Source organism: Spea bombifrons, chromosome 11 (assembly GCF_027358695.1).
Source record: "Spea bombifrons isolate aSpeBom1 chromosome 11, aSpeBom1.2.pri, whole genome shotgun sequence".
NCBI classification, from domain to species: Eukaryota; Metazoa; Chordata; class Amphibia; order Anura; family Pelobatidae; genus Spea; species Spea bombifrons.
In genome coordinates, this window is record NC_071097.1 from 19,897,364 (window position 1) to 19,912,443 (window position 15,080).

The 15,080-nt window shown below is 39.2% G+C and overlaps 1 protein-coding gene across 2 annotated transcripts in view; it reads left to right on the forward strand.

The window, feature by feature from the left end:
* The window catches only part of INPP5A (inositol polyphosphate-5-phosphatase A), a 199,890-nt gene that overhangs the window by 39,229 nt on the left and 145,581 nt on the right, over window positions 1-15,080 (forward strand). The window lies entirely within an intron of this gene.

A 15,080-nucleotide genomic window follows, 5' to 3' on the forward strand; every position in this document is an offset into this window, starting at 1 on the left:
TTTGAGGCATAGTGCACCGTTACATTTTACAGCCAAGATCACAGTAGGAGATCAAACTTAGAAAACTATGCTTGAGGGCAGCATTTCATAGAATGTTTTACCGTAAATAGACATTGTCAGAAATATTTCCTCAGGGCAGATTCTCAGTTAGAGACTGTCACCGGAAAATCCGGGCACTTTGGCTGCTCTACCTCTTATGACATCATAGGACTGATTAAATCTAGTTGTGGGATTAGTTCAAGACATTTTGTTTTGTTCAAGATTTTTGTGTTTTGAAAATACAGTAAGATGTCCTTTTAAGTACCCCAAATTGTTGGTCAAGCTTGGTTTTGGTCAAGTGGCTTCAGTGGCTCTCCTTTTACCCCTGATTTCTTCTGAAACCCTGTATAAAGAGTTGGAAAAGTCGCAAGCGGAGGATGTGAATTGTTTTGATTGCTTCCATTTCCCCTGTAGCTGTGGGGTGTATGTAATGATTACAGAGTGGGAGATGGAAGCAGGGAAGCTTTAACTTTTAGATTTACAGATATGCTTATAACGCAATGCAGACGTGGGTTGATAAATAACAGCTTCATCTTTTATCTGTTACACAAATAAACATATTGGTTCACTGCTTCATCTGATTAGAAGATATTGGTCAAGTGGCTTTATCCTCGTTGCAGACAGGACACTCTCGTTGTCGTTGAATCTATGACCTTTAGTGTCAATGACAAGAGCAATTTAAGTGGAGCAGCAATGTCAATAAGTTCTGAACTTAAATGGATAATGAATACAGATTTCAAGCAAAAATAATCACTCACAGACTAGCTCTGCATCCTTCATGCCAGTGACATTATATTCTTTCCTCCCAGTTTGAAGTAAATTACAAGACCAATACATTAAAAACATAATGATATACCTTTTTTTATAAATACAGTAGCAATCAAAATGCAGAGCAGAAAAATTGACATAATACCGGTACTTCATAACCAGGCCATGTCTCAAGCCTATATTCAAACAATGACAACACTTACTAGGGTTTATGATGTTGGGTTCTTCCGTGTAGGACGCATCTACTCAGAAGGTCCAACATTTAGGACCAGTGTCCTCAGCATCTATAGCTATTCCAAAGAGCTCTGATGGTAGCAGGGTGAAATGATCCTGCATAAAGCTGTAAAAAGAACCAGATAGTAGCCATTTCTTGAATTTTAGCAAACGCTTACTATCTGCACTAGTCTAGTTAACTTTTCTACGTTAATCTTATAGGAAACACCTAACAAAACCTATTTAGCCATGTAAGTAAAAAAATAAACAAAATGTGTTGGTTGTTTTTTTTTTTTGTTTGTTTTTTTTTTGTTTTTTACTATGTTCTACATTTTTGGTTCTCAATAATAGAAATCATATTACAACACTGATCCCTTTTGCTTTAAACTATATTTCTCATCCTGCGCTTAATGCCCTCTGAATGACTCTCGTGTAAGTGGAGCGATGTGTCCGAAGTGACCGTATCACAGTGAGACCCAGGAAGAGCTGCTAAAGTGATTTAAAATGTTGTAATATACACAGTTTTGTATACCTTAGACTTTTGAGCACCTCTGGAAATTAATAATTGATATTGTTCCTGATGGAAAGGATATGACACAAAAAAAAACAAAGGTACTGTAAGCTTTGAGCACTTCCTGTTACATTTGCCATAATTCCGCCGCCAAATAATAACTCAAACTTTGTATATGAATTTTCCACTAATAAAGCGATTTTCAATCTATTTATAGCCATTCTGCTTGCAAGAGGCATTTTCTGCTCTGTGTGTACTCTATATTTAGAGAGGAGTATTGTTACAGAGAAATAAGACTGGCTTTATTTCTAATAAAGGGAAATTGTTTTCTTTAAGGATAAGAGTCATACATTAGCCAGGATTTCCTCAGGAAAACACTTGCGGATTCCGACCCTTACTTTGAACTTGATGACATGCAAACCCTGCAGTCCAAAATGGGGGGGGGGGCGGGGGGTGCAAATAATCTTATGGTCTGGACGCAAAGCCTACATTCTGTTTTATTCAAAATTACACTAAGATTCCTATTATTAAAGGGACAGTCTAATGCACTCGGAGTACTTTAATATTCATTGTTACAAAATGAAAATACAATAAAAGCTCTTAACTGACACAGAAGATGCTACCCCTCCTCCTCAATGATCAGGCTTTTCTTGCTGCTGATTGGCTTCTTGAAGCTGGCAATCAGTGACAGACAAGTGTTCCCATTGAAATCAATGGCAGCACTTTCCACACATGCGCACTGGCTTCTGAATAGACCACTACATGCATTGTTTGCCCGAGCCAGCACCGACGCTGAATGAATGCGAGTGTTCCCACTTACTCATTACGACCCATTCTACTGCTAATATTTGGCGATGGCATGCCTATGTGCATGATTCTATACATCTGTTAGCAATGCATGTGTCCTCATTCTTTTGATCACATAGTATGTGTGTGTGTAATATACCGGTAAAAAAATATATATATACAGTATAGTATACAGCAACCATGCCTTCTGGAGTTTTTCAACCCATGGCTATATATATATCAAACTCTTCAAGTAACGGAAGGGAGAGGCAGCAAGAAGGCAAAAGATAGTAAAAGGGAGGCGGATGGGAGTGCAGTGATCTGGAAGGCTGAAAACATATGGAAGTGCAGAGTTTGAAGAGAGGTCAAGAATAAATTTAGGAGAAACAAGGAGATTAAAATAAAAGATTTGCTTTATAATTTTGACAATTGATTCCTTTTTTTTAACCTACTGATGACGACAAGCCACTATTTTTGTACTATCAGCTTCCGTGCTTGCTTTATTAATAAAAAGTGATTGACAGCTTTCCTGGGAGAATGACATTTTTGCCGCTGTAGAATAAAGCAATCTCGGTGGTTTTAGAAGGTTATTCCTTAAACATTTCATAAGCTTTCCACTAATTCTTAGATGGCCCATAGCTCTTGATTATCCAGCCAGTATAATTAAAGGATTACTTATCATTTACAAGGAAGTAAATAGCAGAAAATTACAGCTGTAATCTTACACCACATCAGTCATTTCCAAAGCAGGCTGTTGGCCCTTTTTGTCTTCTCACTCCGCATACATTAATTTCCTGCAATACAACATAAAATAATAAAGGCCTTTGTTGATCGCCTGTTGATTCACTCCCCTAATTACAACTATTTGCAAATATGAATTTGGCAAAAATGTATTTAAAGGGCAAATCACCGTCGGAACGACTGGATTCTATCCAGAAGGTTATACTTTTCCAACGTTATTTTAGGCAGCTATATCTGTCGGTAAGAGAAAAAACTCTAATTCTACAAATGCAACCCTTTGAGTACATGAGATGTATGGCATTAGTACTGCCCTTTTCCAGTAAAAGTTAATTGTTAATCATTAATAACGCGTTAATCCTACCCCTCCTTCAGAAGAGGATTATACACAAATTGAAACGTTACCTGGAAGTTGGCATTGCAGGATGTGTTGATTTAGATCTATGAATGTAAGGTCATAGAGGTGAAAACCTAATGGAATTGTGGTTAAAATCTTGGAATTGTTCTAAATAGTTCTGCTTGGGGTCCAGTTTGGGAAATGCAGTCAAGGAGTTTTGAAATAAGCAGAAAACTAGCAATTTAATGTCAAATCCGCACTTTGTTTTGGAAGACGAATCATTTTTTTCTCCAGGTTACTGTTTCTCATTGACGTTAAACTGTATTACGGAGTTGCAAAGCACCTGTTTTGTAATAGTTAATCCTCAGATCCCCCAAACATGATTCTTCGTCACAGTGGACTCTAGATTGTAAACTTGCAAGCAGGGTCCTCTTTAATGTATTTGTTGTTAATGTTTTGTGTTTATTTTTTTTTACTATTTCTTTTACATTACATTGAGAGATCACAGATTCCAACAAAATCTTTCCATCTGAGCAAAGAAGAATATCCCTCATTCAATTGATTATATAGTGGGCTGGTCAAAAATAATGTGATTTTATTAAATTGAGAATAGGAAATTTGATTTCCTATCTATGCTTAATGTATCTACATCATAATCTTCATTTGTCCTTTCGTGATTTATCTTATCCACAGGGAATTTCTCGGCGGTTTGCATTCTTCTAAGCCAGAGTAATTGTGTTGTCCATTGTAATTATAATAGTGTGTTTAATAGATCATTTTAATTTAGTTATACATGAAAACATTGGGTAATTCTAGACATGGGGAGAGTAAGATAAGTAGTTTATCTACTTTGAAACTCATCAGACATTTCCTTTTGCCAGGAAACAAAGTTTAACCCTTTAAATTGCACAAACGCTGTGCAGAGAACAATGCTGAATGGGTTAACTCCAATTTGCATCTTTGGCAGCGTCTCATGATTTATTATATTTTATCCTCAGATGCATGAGACTTTTTTTGGATTATTCCTTATCTTAGTATTAAAAATAAATACAGCAAAATTGGAAAGTACTAAACACCAGACCGCAAATATAAACTGTATGGAATGCGTAACCACATTTCATGGCGTATCATTACACAAACATGTCCTGGGGCTCCATGGAATGCCAGGCCCAATGGCTCTCTTAAAGAGACATGCATGAAATAATGTGATCTTTAATGCATATGATAGCTTAGTGGTCTTTTTAAATGTATGTCCTTACGTTAGTAAAGGTAGGTTGGTCAGATATTCAATCTTTCTTCTGCCCCTCCTCTTCAAATCGGAGAGCAACCAGAGATCAGTACAGGTAAAACTTGCACCGTTTTGGGTGCCGTGAGAATCCTGGCACTAGGCTACTTCCATAACTATAGGGACCCTGTATTTTAGATATGTAGTTGTGTAATAATGTATAAAATATGTTTAAGTGATGCAGTGCAAACTTCAGTTGTATTCAGCGAAGTTTGGGAGTGGCTGTCGTAAGGCTTTAGTTAGACCTTGTGGCTCAAGCTCTGAAACCAGGCGGTATGCAAGCATACATACATGTACACACAAGCCCTCTTCTTTACACGTCTCCATACACATACTCTCCCTTACACATACACACATTGAATTCAGGTGTTTCAGACCCATTGCCACAAACGAATACAATCAAGTACATAGTCATCCATCTGTATTTGCAAACATTTGTGAAAAAATGGGTCTTTCTGAAGAGCTCAGTGAATTCAAGGGCGGTACTGTGATAGGATGCCACAGTTCGTGAAATTTGATCCCTGCTAGATATTCCACGGTCAACTGTAAGCGGTATTATCGGAAAGTGGAAGCGTTTAGGAACAGCAGCAACTCGGACACAAAGACCACGTAAAATCACAGAGCGGGGTCACCAAGTGCTGAGGTGCAAGGTGCCTAAAAGCCACCCACGCTCTGCTGATTGCATGGCTGAAGAGTTCTAAACTTCCACTGGCATTAATATCGGCACAAAAACTTTTATGAATGGGTTTCCAAGCCTCACATCACCAAGTAGAATGCCAAGCATCGGATCGAGTGGTGTAAACCACGCCGCCACTGTTAAGAATAACCTGCATTCTTTGGAATAAACAGAACATTGAACTGTTCTGTTTAAAAACAAAAGCTAAAAATCTTTTTTTCCCCCATTCATCTAACAATGTTTCTTTCTGTCTTGCCTCCCTTAAGGAGATAAGGAAGGCGGACGGTTTGTAGGAAGTCCTTATTACATGTCAATGATGTATCCTGTTTATATTTGCAAATGGAACACTGATTATTACACACTATTTGTTGAGGAAGATGAAATCTACTTGTGAGGTTGCTCTTTGTAGGGGCAGGCTGAGGAGAAGAGAGGTCAAGATAGGAATAGGAAATCGGGTAATGTTTGGTCTGCCACAGGCTGGCACCAATGTCCGCTTTACAGTGATTGACAAATTAATAAACACAATATGCAGTTTACTTGGTAAAAGCTGTGAAAAAATACAATAGTTTAACTCTATTTCTTTGCAGCTTCTGCAAGGTCGAAGGTAAATAAATCTTGCCGTTTGTTCATTTGATGTGACGTGCATTTCAATGCAGTTGAAACATATTTCACACCAGACAGAGCTGCAGTCTTGGAAGCTAAAGTCTTGGAAATGAAATTAAAGATCAGTTCACATAGTGTTTTATTGGCTAAGAGCAGACGTACTCAACCTCAATCACTCCAGCTGATGTGGACTATGGCTTGTATGATGTCCAGCCTGCAGTCAGCTGTCTAATCATCGCAAGAACTCTCGTCCACCTCAGCTGTGATGACAAGGAATTCTTTCATCTGAGTGAGAAGGTCTGAACTTAACTGTTCTATAAGGAAAATTTGTTTGTAACAATTTGTTGTAACATTGTAAATCCAATGCTGAAATGGCACCCATGAGTTACTATCCCAAATCTTCTTGCTAGGTCTGCCAGTCTGACTTGCGTTCCATGAATATTGTAATTATTCTATTTGACAAAAGGTGATATATCCAGGTATCTTTGGAAGGAAAATGAGCAAAGTGTAAATGGGTGGGTTATTATACTGTATTTTTACAAATGGCACTGCGAGTCATAAGGCAGATGAGTTTATTACGTGAACTGTGCGTTCAGAAGACATTTTAATACAATCAACCTTAGTGATAATATTCTACAAGAAGGGGCAATTGGAGAGCAGGGTGGGCCATTGCTCCATTCCCCCATTCTGTGGAAAATCCATGCTGCCTTTTCCAGGAGGCTAGAAGTCTGCAGGATCCAGTACAGGATTTCTATGAGGCCGGCATCAGGCACAGGTGCTGGACATTAAAAACCCCTGGAGCCTGATACTCAGGGAGACTGTTGGGGGAAGAGGAAGTTTCCCTGCGCTCCCAGGGCAAGGAGAGGCCCTGAACAAGAAGACCATCCTTGAGCCAAGTGAGGCAATACCTGCCTGGACATTTTGTGTGCTGTCTGGGGGAGATTTTCCAGAGCCTGGTGTAGCTGGGTCTGGCTGGGAGGTTGAGTTAGTTGGTGATTAGGCTGGTCAGTCTGGACCTGCATAGTTAAGTTAGAGAGGGCTCCAATTGGGAGCTAGGTTTTATTTTTATGATTTGGTTTTTGGGGTTTAAGCGGTTAAAATAAAGCGCTTTTTTGTTCAAAGCTGCTGTTCCTGACTCTGATTGCCCTAGAGGGCTGTGCTTAGGACCCCTAAAAGTGACATGTATGGCCCTCATGCTATAGGGTTTGTCACAATATATATATATAATTAGTGTGTGTGTGTGTGTGTGTGTGTGTGTGTGTGTATATATATATATATATATATATATTATATATATTATATGAAATTCCAGTATAAAACCAGTCTTATTTTTCTGCAAGGTGAAATGGTTCCATACACATTATTTTAAACAGCTATTATCATCTTTAGCAAGCTAACCATTTCCTGTTTATTTAAAAAGTAACTGACTGTATTGTAATTCCTGCCGTAGTTTGACGCAGTGCTCTTTTCTACAACGCCGTTAACGTTTTGTGTCTAGAAAGGGAGTTTGGGGCAAGATACTGAACCTGAAAGTTTTTTAAATTATTTATCTGCTTGCACTAGAAATGTACTTCTCATGCAGAGTCATGAATGATTGCTGTTTTCTGGGGTAGCAGATTAAAATTTGCTAGTTCTTCTCTTTGTAAAGATAGAAGTCTCAATTGGATGCAGGTGTGTGTATATGTAAATAAGTTTGAGGTCACTTAGCTGTTATCATGGAATACACTTCTGTGTAACATAATTGCAAAAGGTTCTCTAACTTGGATTAGTGAACACAATGTGACATTGGAACACAGGAGTGATGGGAGTGTTAAAGGACCTCTGTGGCCCTGTGAAGACATTCCATTAAAAATCATCCATTTTCAGCTGCAATAGTCATTTACATTAACAACGTCTGCGCTGTATTTCGGATCCATTGCATGTCTGGGGCTGTTGTAAAGACCTAGAAACATAGAATATAAGCATACCTGGGAACTTTTTCCAAGTGGGGAAAGTGGCATAGAATAGTGATGCCCTGTTAAGGAATCTTCAGGGGTGGAAAAGTGTCCTCTCTTGCCCCCTCCTGTGGACTTCCATGGATGGCGCTGTATGTCTGTGAATGTGCGGAATTTTCTGTGTCCAAGTGAGGCATTGTTTCTGGTCACAGGGAACACAAGCTCATAATTGAGCTGTCATTATCTTGCAATGACTCTTTCTGTAGAGTTATTCTGCTGTGGAAGTGAATGGGTTAAAAAAAACCCACTACAGACACCTTTGAGCATTAAAAGTTCAGATCAGCCTTTCCAGCACGAGTCAGGTTAGCATGACATCTAATGCGTGGGCCACGTGCCAGACCTTTTCCTCCCCTTCCACAAAACATTCTGTGACATTTTATTCCAGGTCTGCCAGCTCCTTATGATTAATTCAGTGAATTAGTAAATGAAACGTATCTGAGGATTTGTTCACAGTGCTAATCCGTAAACCAAGGCTACCCAGCAGGTAGCTCGTAGCTGTTGGGAAGCAACAACTCCTATGAATCTCATCTAGCCTTAGGCGTACCAGTTTTCTTTCAGGATGCTTAAGGTTGGTAAACATCATGGAAGCTATTGCTACCCAATTGCTGACCCGTTTACTCTTTCTTCTATAAAACATTATCGACCACGCTGACTATGATGGTATTAAGGTGTAATAAAACTTTAATGTAAGTGTGTAGGTTATTCCATACTTTCCATAGCAGCGCGTTTAGTACAATGAGCAAGTCACAAATTACACTTCAATGTTTCAGTGACGTAACGTGGACGTGTACATTAATTGTGCTGTGCCCGTTCTGGTGTTCTTGGCTGTACCCTGTATTACCTAGCGGCCAGTCCTTGTTCCTGGGAAGTTCCTAAGGTAACTAATTGGGCCTCTTTCTTCTTCTGGGGTAGTGGCTTTCATGAAGGAGCAGGGCTAGAAAGGTGAAATGACCACATGCTACTCCCCTTACAAGAGAAACAAGAACCCGACCCTGGGAAGCAGGGCTTCACCCAGAGACTTCCCATGCATCCTAATGCTTTCATTATTATATGATCAGACTCACCACCTTCTTCAACCCAACATTGTAAAAACTCTGCTCCATATTACCGAAGTTAACGTTATCAACGCTAGGGTTACCAACCTAAACTGCTGCTGCTGCTACACGCCCTACCAGAAAAAGCTTCTGTGAGCTGTGCGTTACTCTCTTATAACCAGACTATAAAGGACAATATAAAAAACATAACAAGTGACTATGTAGTCTATGGCTGCCACTAAAATTTGACACTGCATGGTACTGTAGGCGAGATGAAATATTTCATGTCACATCATCTCATGGTTCAGTAAATAAACTCCATGGAGTTTCTCCTCTCTTGCTTATAGCTGATCAGCTGGAGGTGAACGTTGACAGCATGGGCATCACTCCATATCTAGGTCAGGGAGGAGGAAGGAGCCTTTCATTAGCAATCCTTTGTTGTTCCTTCATTGCAGGCTTTCATTTTAGTCAGTTGTCCACTTGCAGTTTTAAGCCTCATCTTTTGCGTCATCCCCCTCAACGTCCTAATAACAAGAACGGAATCCGCTGGCTCTCTGTAAATCAAAACTAATAATAATTATTATAAAGCCTCTGCAGCCAATCTTCACTTATAGTGTTAATCTCACTGAGTTTCTGAAACATTTAGCGTCAACGTATAAATTACTTTAGCTCCAGCAAAAGAAACCATTTATTTTTTATGGGCGAGAAGCTCTTTAAAACCTCCTGAGCAGAGAGAGGGCAGTCGTATAGAAGAACCATTTTGGTTTGGGATCCTAGATCTCTTCAGTATTCTGAGCGTTTCTCTCTCACAAGGTTTCACTTCTGCCTGGGAATCCTCGGCGTTCTCATGCATATTCCAATGAACAGTGTACGTTTTTTCCGTCTTTAAAAAAAAAAAGGAAAGGAACTATTTGCTCTGCAACCAAAGGCACAGCAATATTTCATGGTTTGGTTTCTTCATTCTCTGCACTTTAATCTGCCCAGAAGGCTACAAGAACAATACGGTGGTGTTTACGAGCCAGTTAATCCCTTAGCTGCTGGAGACTAATGTTGCTCAATTACTTAGAGAACCGTGGCATTGTCCTGGCACTGGTATGGTTGAATAGAATATAATGGTTACAGTATTTGTTCAGAAAAGGGCAGTGAGGATTTTTTTGATTATTAATACTCTGAACCTTGTTGTTTTTCCCTTTTCTGTGTTAGACAGCATTCAGTGGATCAGGAGTGTAAAACAATAGGGGTAATGCATAAAAATGCAGAGGGGGGGGCAAGGAAAGGGGGAAACAAATCCAGAAAGTAACAGCCCAATTTTTTTAGCACATTAAAATAGACTAAAACTTCAGTATTCCTTGTGTTTTTTTTGTTCAATGAGAAAAAATTTAATAAAAAAAACGCCGTGGAATTAATGGCAAGCACACAATCCTCAGCACATGAATCAAGGCTCTCGTAATTGTACTATGTGGCTCTTTTTTTTTTCCAGGCTTCCTTTTCACTATTATGTTAGAAGCAGACGCTTGATGGCATTTTACACGCATACAGCATACATTGCTTGTAGGGTGCAATAGATCATAAGCTGCTCCAGCATGGTCTTCTATGAACATAAATTTACATGTACATGTGGTCAGGGCATTGGGACGAGATTTAAAGGGGCAGTCTGGCATCCATACCACCCCACCATTGTTTGATTTATATTAAAGTACCTCGTAAGTAATATGCATTATGTGCCTGTAGGGAAAAATAGAAATGAATCACTTCCCTTCAGGAGAAGCTGCAGCTCTTTATACCTCTGTGGTCTTGTTTGCTTGAAGCAGGCGATCAGTCATAGAAAGCCACTGACATTCAAATCAATGGTCTTGTTAGACCCCTGGAAATCTCATCACGAACTTAGGAGCTAAGGAGCGGGGAAAGTGAAATGTGCATGGGAAGGGATTCTGTGGGATGCCTTCATGTATTTGCAAGGAGGATAAATGGTAACGTAAAGGGGACGATTGACAATCGCATGTACTAAAGATCCCTAGAGTCCAGTGTTTATGCAGATTCAAACAACTACAAATAGTGATAAATGTATTAATATCGCTAATCACGTGCCAATATGGGAAAGCTGGTGTTCCTTCACGATATAAGAATTTTGTAAAGAAAATGGCTTTGTGTTCCCATATGGTGTATCATTTGAAGCTGCTTTGATGTTGCAATATATAATAATGTATTTACCACTAAACTACTATTACTACATTCTTTGTAGCTAATAGCTCTATTTAAAGAGGGCCAGTAGAGGTTACATTCTCTGTGCTGTTCCTCTTTAGCAGATCGTGACCCTGAGGCATGTCCACAGCAGGACACAATGGGACCTACTGCCACCCAAGCCTTCCTACCACTTGGAAATGATCAGAATGATCACAAGACCATATGGCAAAAGGGGTTAGATTCCTGACCTTACTAATAGTTTTCAAGTCTATTTTAAGATAATGACACTATTGGTCAAGTTGTGTTTCTGCAGATGTCTGTCCCTTTTAGTTTTAGACAAATTGAGTTTATTTTTGTAACTTTATTATTTCCATATGTTCTCCATCTGTTCATCAACCACCTTGGTTTTCTTATACATAGGCACGTAGAAGGCGTCAAAGTATGTGTAGAGAATTGTAGAAACGCAGAACATGAACTTCATCTTTGGTGGTCATACAGAACAGGCAAAGTTACAGTCCCTTGGTCTGTAATTATTTCCTTTACACCATGTTACCTTTTATTTCTAAAATATGTGACTTTTTGCTTTTCTGAGGTTGCGGTCTTCAGTACTCAGGTTCACAACAGATCCATTGTACTTCGTGTCTGTGATTACCAGACAGGTCCCAGTGATGTTGGGTTTTACTCCATACACGGGATGTCCAGCTTATTGCAATCTGACATGTAACAGGGTCTATATATTTAAAGTGCTAATCAATTTTGTAACTGAGCACAATATTATAAAACTCTGTCCCTGGTACCACTGAATGCCCAAACCCTTTCCAAAAACAGTTCATTAATCATGTATTTTTCCCATACACATACACATTTTACCTATGGAATCTTGTAATGACCAGGTGATAGAAAAGATGGTGGCAGTAATGAAGCAAAGAAAAACTAGGTCTGCATAGAGATGCTCTGTGTATTTATTTAAAATTGTAATAAACACCAGCACTACAGCAAGGGAAACCAAAAGGAATAACCCCCTGAATCCTCAGTCCATCAAAAACTTCAGTTTGGTAAGCGACTACAGTTTAATGACCACTATTTAGCTTTTATTGGCTAGACAGAATTTAATTTAAAGGGACACCTCAGTGCCCCAGGGAGGCCCCTAAACAAACAATGCAATTTTAGTTAGCTTAGAGGGAAAAGGTACTTATCTCAGAGAGAAACTGTACCTGTATTGCTGCAGCTCCCCACCCCCTGTGTCTTGTTGTTCTGTGTAACTGATTGGCTGCTTCAAGAAGCCAGTCGGTACCAGGAAAGCACTCCCGGTTATCACAGTAATTATATCACATTCATCTAAACACATCTCCTGTACGGGGAAAAAAAGCTAAATTCCCCCTTTGTAATTTGATGTATAAATGTAAAGGGGTATCTTAGCTGTCATATGTATGATGCGTATGATGTCCCTTTAACAGCTTTGAAACCTCTGAGGTTGTGTTTCCTTATGCCTTCTCAGCTGCCTGTTACTGCTAACATACTTGTGTTTTCCGCTCAATTACAGGCGAATATTGCTACTGTTCTAGGAGGTAATAAAGCCTAGGAACTAATCAGTCGGCTCGTCAAACCTCTTCTGGTAGGAAGAGCTTAGGGTGGTGTGAATGAAAACGAACACCTGCCTTTAAATCTTTTCCTTTAACAGTCTTGTTTCACACGAATCTAAAAGTTTTTACTTTTGTATGTAAAGCGCTATGGAATCTGCTGGTGCTATATAAATATATGTAAATTGTGATTTCTGAATATTAATATTAACCCCATGTTATGTGTTAATTTTATGCCATATTACCGCAAAATGAAGTAGGATTTATATGATTATCACATACCGTTATAACCAGAATTCCTAGTTAATTTATGAGGTTGTGTGTGAGTTTCTGCTTAAGATGTAAAGACCTGGGGTTAGCTAGCGTTGCTACCTTACAGTAGAATTATTTCCGCATATATGAAATTATTCTGTAATTTATTAGCACCAAATAATCAAAGTGTGGCAGTGTTAGAAACATCAGCTTTAGGTGTGTTAGCCACTATTATGCAGTTCATAATATCATGAATAATCATATCATAAGTTAAAAGTTCTTTTTAAAGGTGCTGTTCCATAAATAACACATTTTCTCACCAATGCTCCTTGTCACTTTAAACTGCATTAAAATGTTTATCATTGAGTCCTATCAGTCTTGCAAAGCGCTCTGCTATGTATTATATCACAGTAGTCTGACCTTCTACAACCACTACCTGTCCACTTTAAGCCAAAAGACCTTTTAGGAAATACCCCTTTTGTGATGTCAGAAATTGGCAGGCTGACAGAGCAGAGCAGCTCAGAGGGAACAAACTAAGCAGCCTGGTGAAAGGTTCTGAAACTACAGGAAACTGGTTCATTCGTTTAAAACAAGAATGTGTTTATTTACATGTATACAATATATACAATAATAGTACATAATTTAAGTATTTAGAAAAGTTGGGAAAAACATCAAGGTGGAACAGCACCTTTAAACAAAACCGTAATTGCAATCTGTCATTTAATCCTTTACTCTTTCAATTTAATCAAACAACAAATATACAATTTAAGTAGAATGGCAACAACCTATCAGTGTCTGCTCACATCTCTAGCAGGGCATGTCGCTGAGGGTGGGGAAAGGGGAAAATGCATATGGGGGGGCACACAGCGATCATATGCATTAAAGTGCATGTGATGGCTGGAGTGCCCCTTTAACTCAGCATTATTAAGTACATGGCGTTTCCCAGCTCTCACAGATGTCCTGGAGATGAGATGCTGGTTTTAAAATAAACATTTTCTGTACCCACTGTAATTTCTTGATAAAGTAGAAAGATATTCTTTAAGATGCCAAGATAAGTTAAATCATATTACTTCTGGAATCCACGTGTCTGTAGGTGTTTGAATGCTATCCTCAGGCATTGAAATCCAGTGGAAATTGTTTTTGCAGAGTGTTATCCTGTGTCACGGTTGTCACAGTCACGGCGTTCTGTAAAAGTGCAAGTGTGAATTATTACAGACACGGAACGGAGTTACCCTGTAAATTATTGTCCCTGCTACAGTATTTATAGTTCTTAAAAATGTCAAATGCCTTTTACATACAACAGTGTTAGTTTGCATTCCCGAATCACAAAAGCTGGTAAACTGAAGTGGATAGGTTAGACATTTTTCTTAAAAAAGGAGAAATCTTGAAGAATAAGGTATATACTTTTTAACTTGGGGGCAGATTAAGGTGATGGGCTGAGACAGGATAGGGGCTTGGTCCTAAACTGATATAGGGCCTAAACATTTCTGATGGAGGCTTTGTTCAGTGTTAATGGTACTATGTGCCACTTTACCATATCTGGGAACTTTTAGGCTCTGGCTACCTAGGGCTCCCCTTGTGGGATGATGCCAGGACTAACTGCTGACGTCAGTGGGCGGTCCGGTCAGTGGCCGTTCCAACAGATGTGGGCGGAGAGTGGGGTGTGTCATGACTCCCTCCTGTGACCAGGAGGATGGGTACTACCAAAGAGGCTTGGAAATCAGACTTTAATACCTGAGTGTCCTGGATAAATCGTCGGTGAATCTGGGTAGTTAGGAAGGATTGAAGGCTCTAGATTTTCATGTTGGCCATGCACATTTTTTGGGAAATACTATCATGTCGACAAAAAAACATTCTACTGTTAAAAATAAATAAAACAAATAACTGGAAAACCCCCTAAGCCTGCCTTTGTAATGCAGAGTAACATTCTGCAGAACAGCGTGGCTTATCTCCTTAGACTGATCCAGTATGCAAGTGTTCTAAAAGCATACCTCCGGGTGGGTCAGCTGTGGAGATCGTCTGGTCTCCCCTGATCCAAGGAAGTTATAAAATCAGTGAAAATCTGTTCTGTTGTGGCACA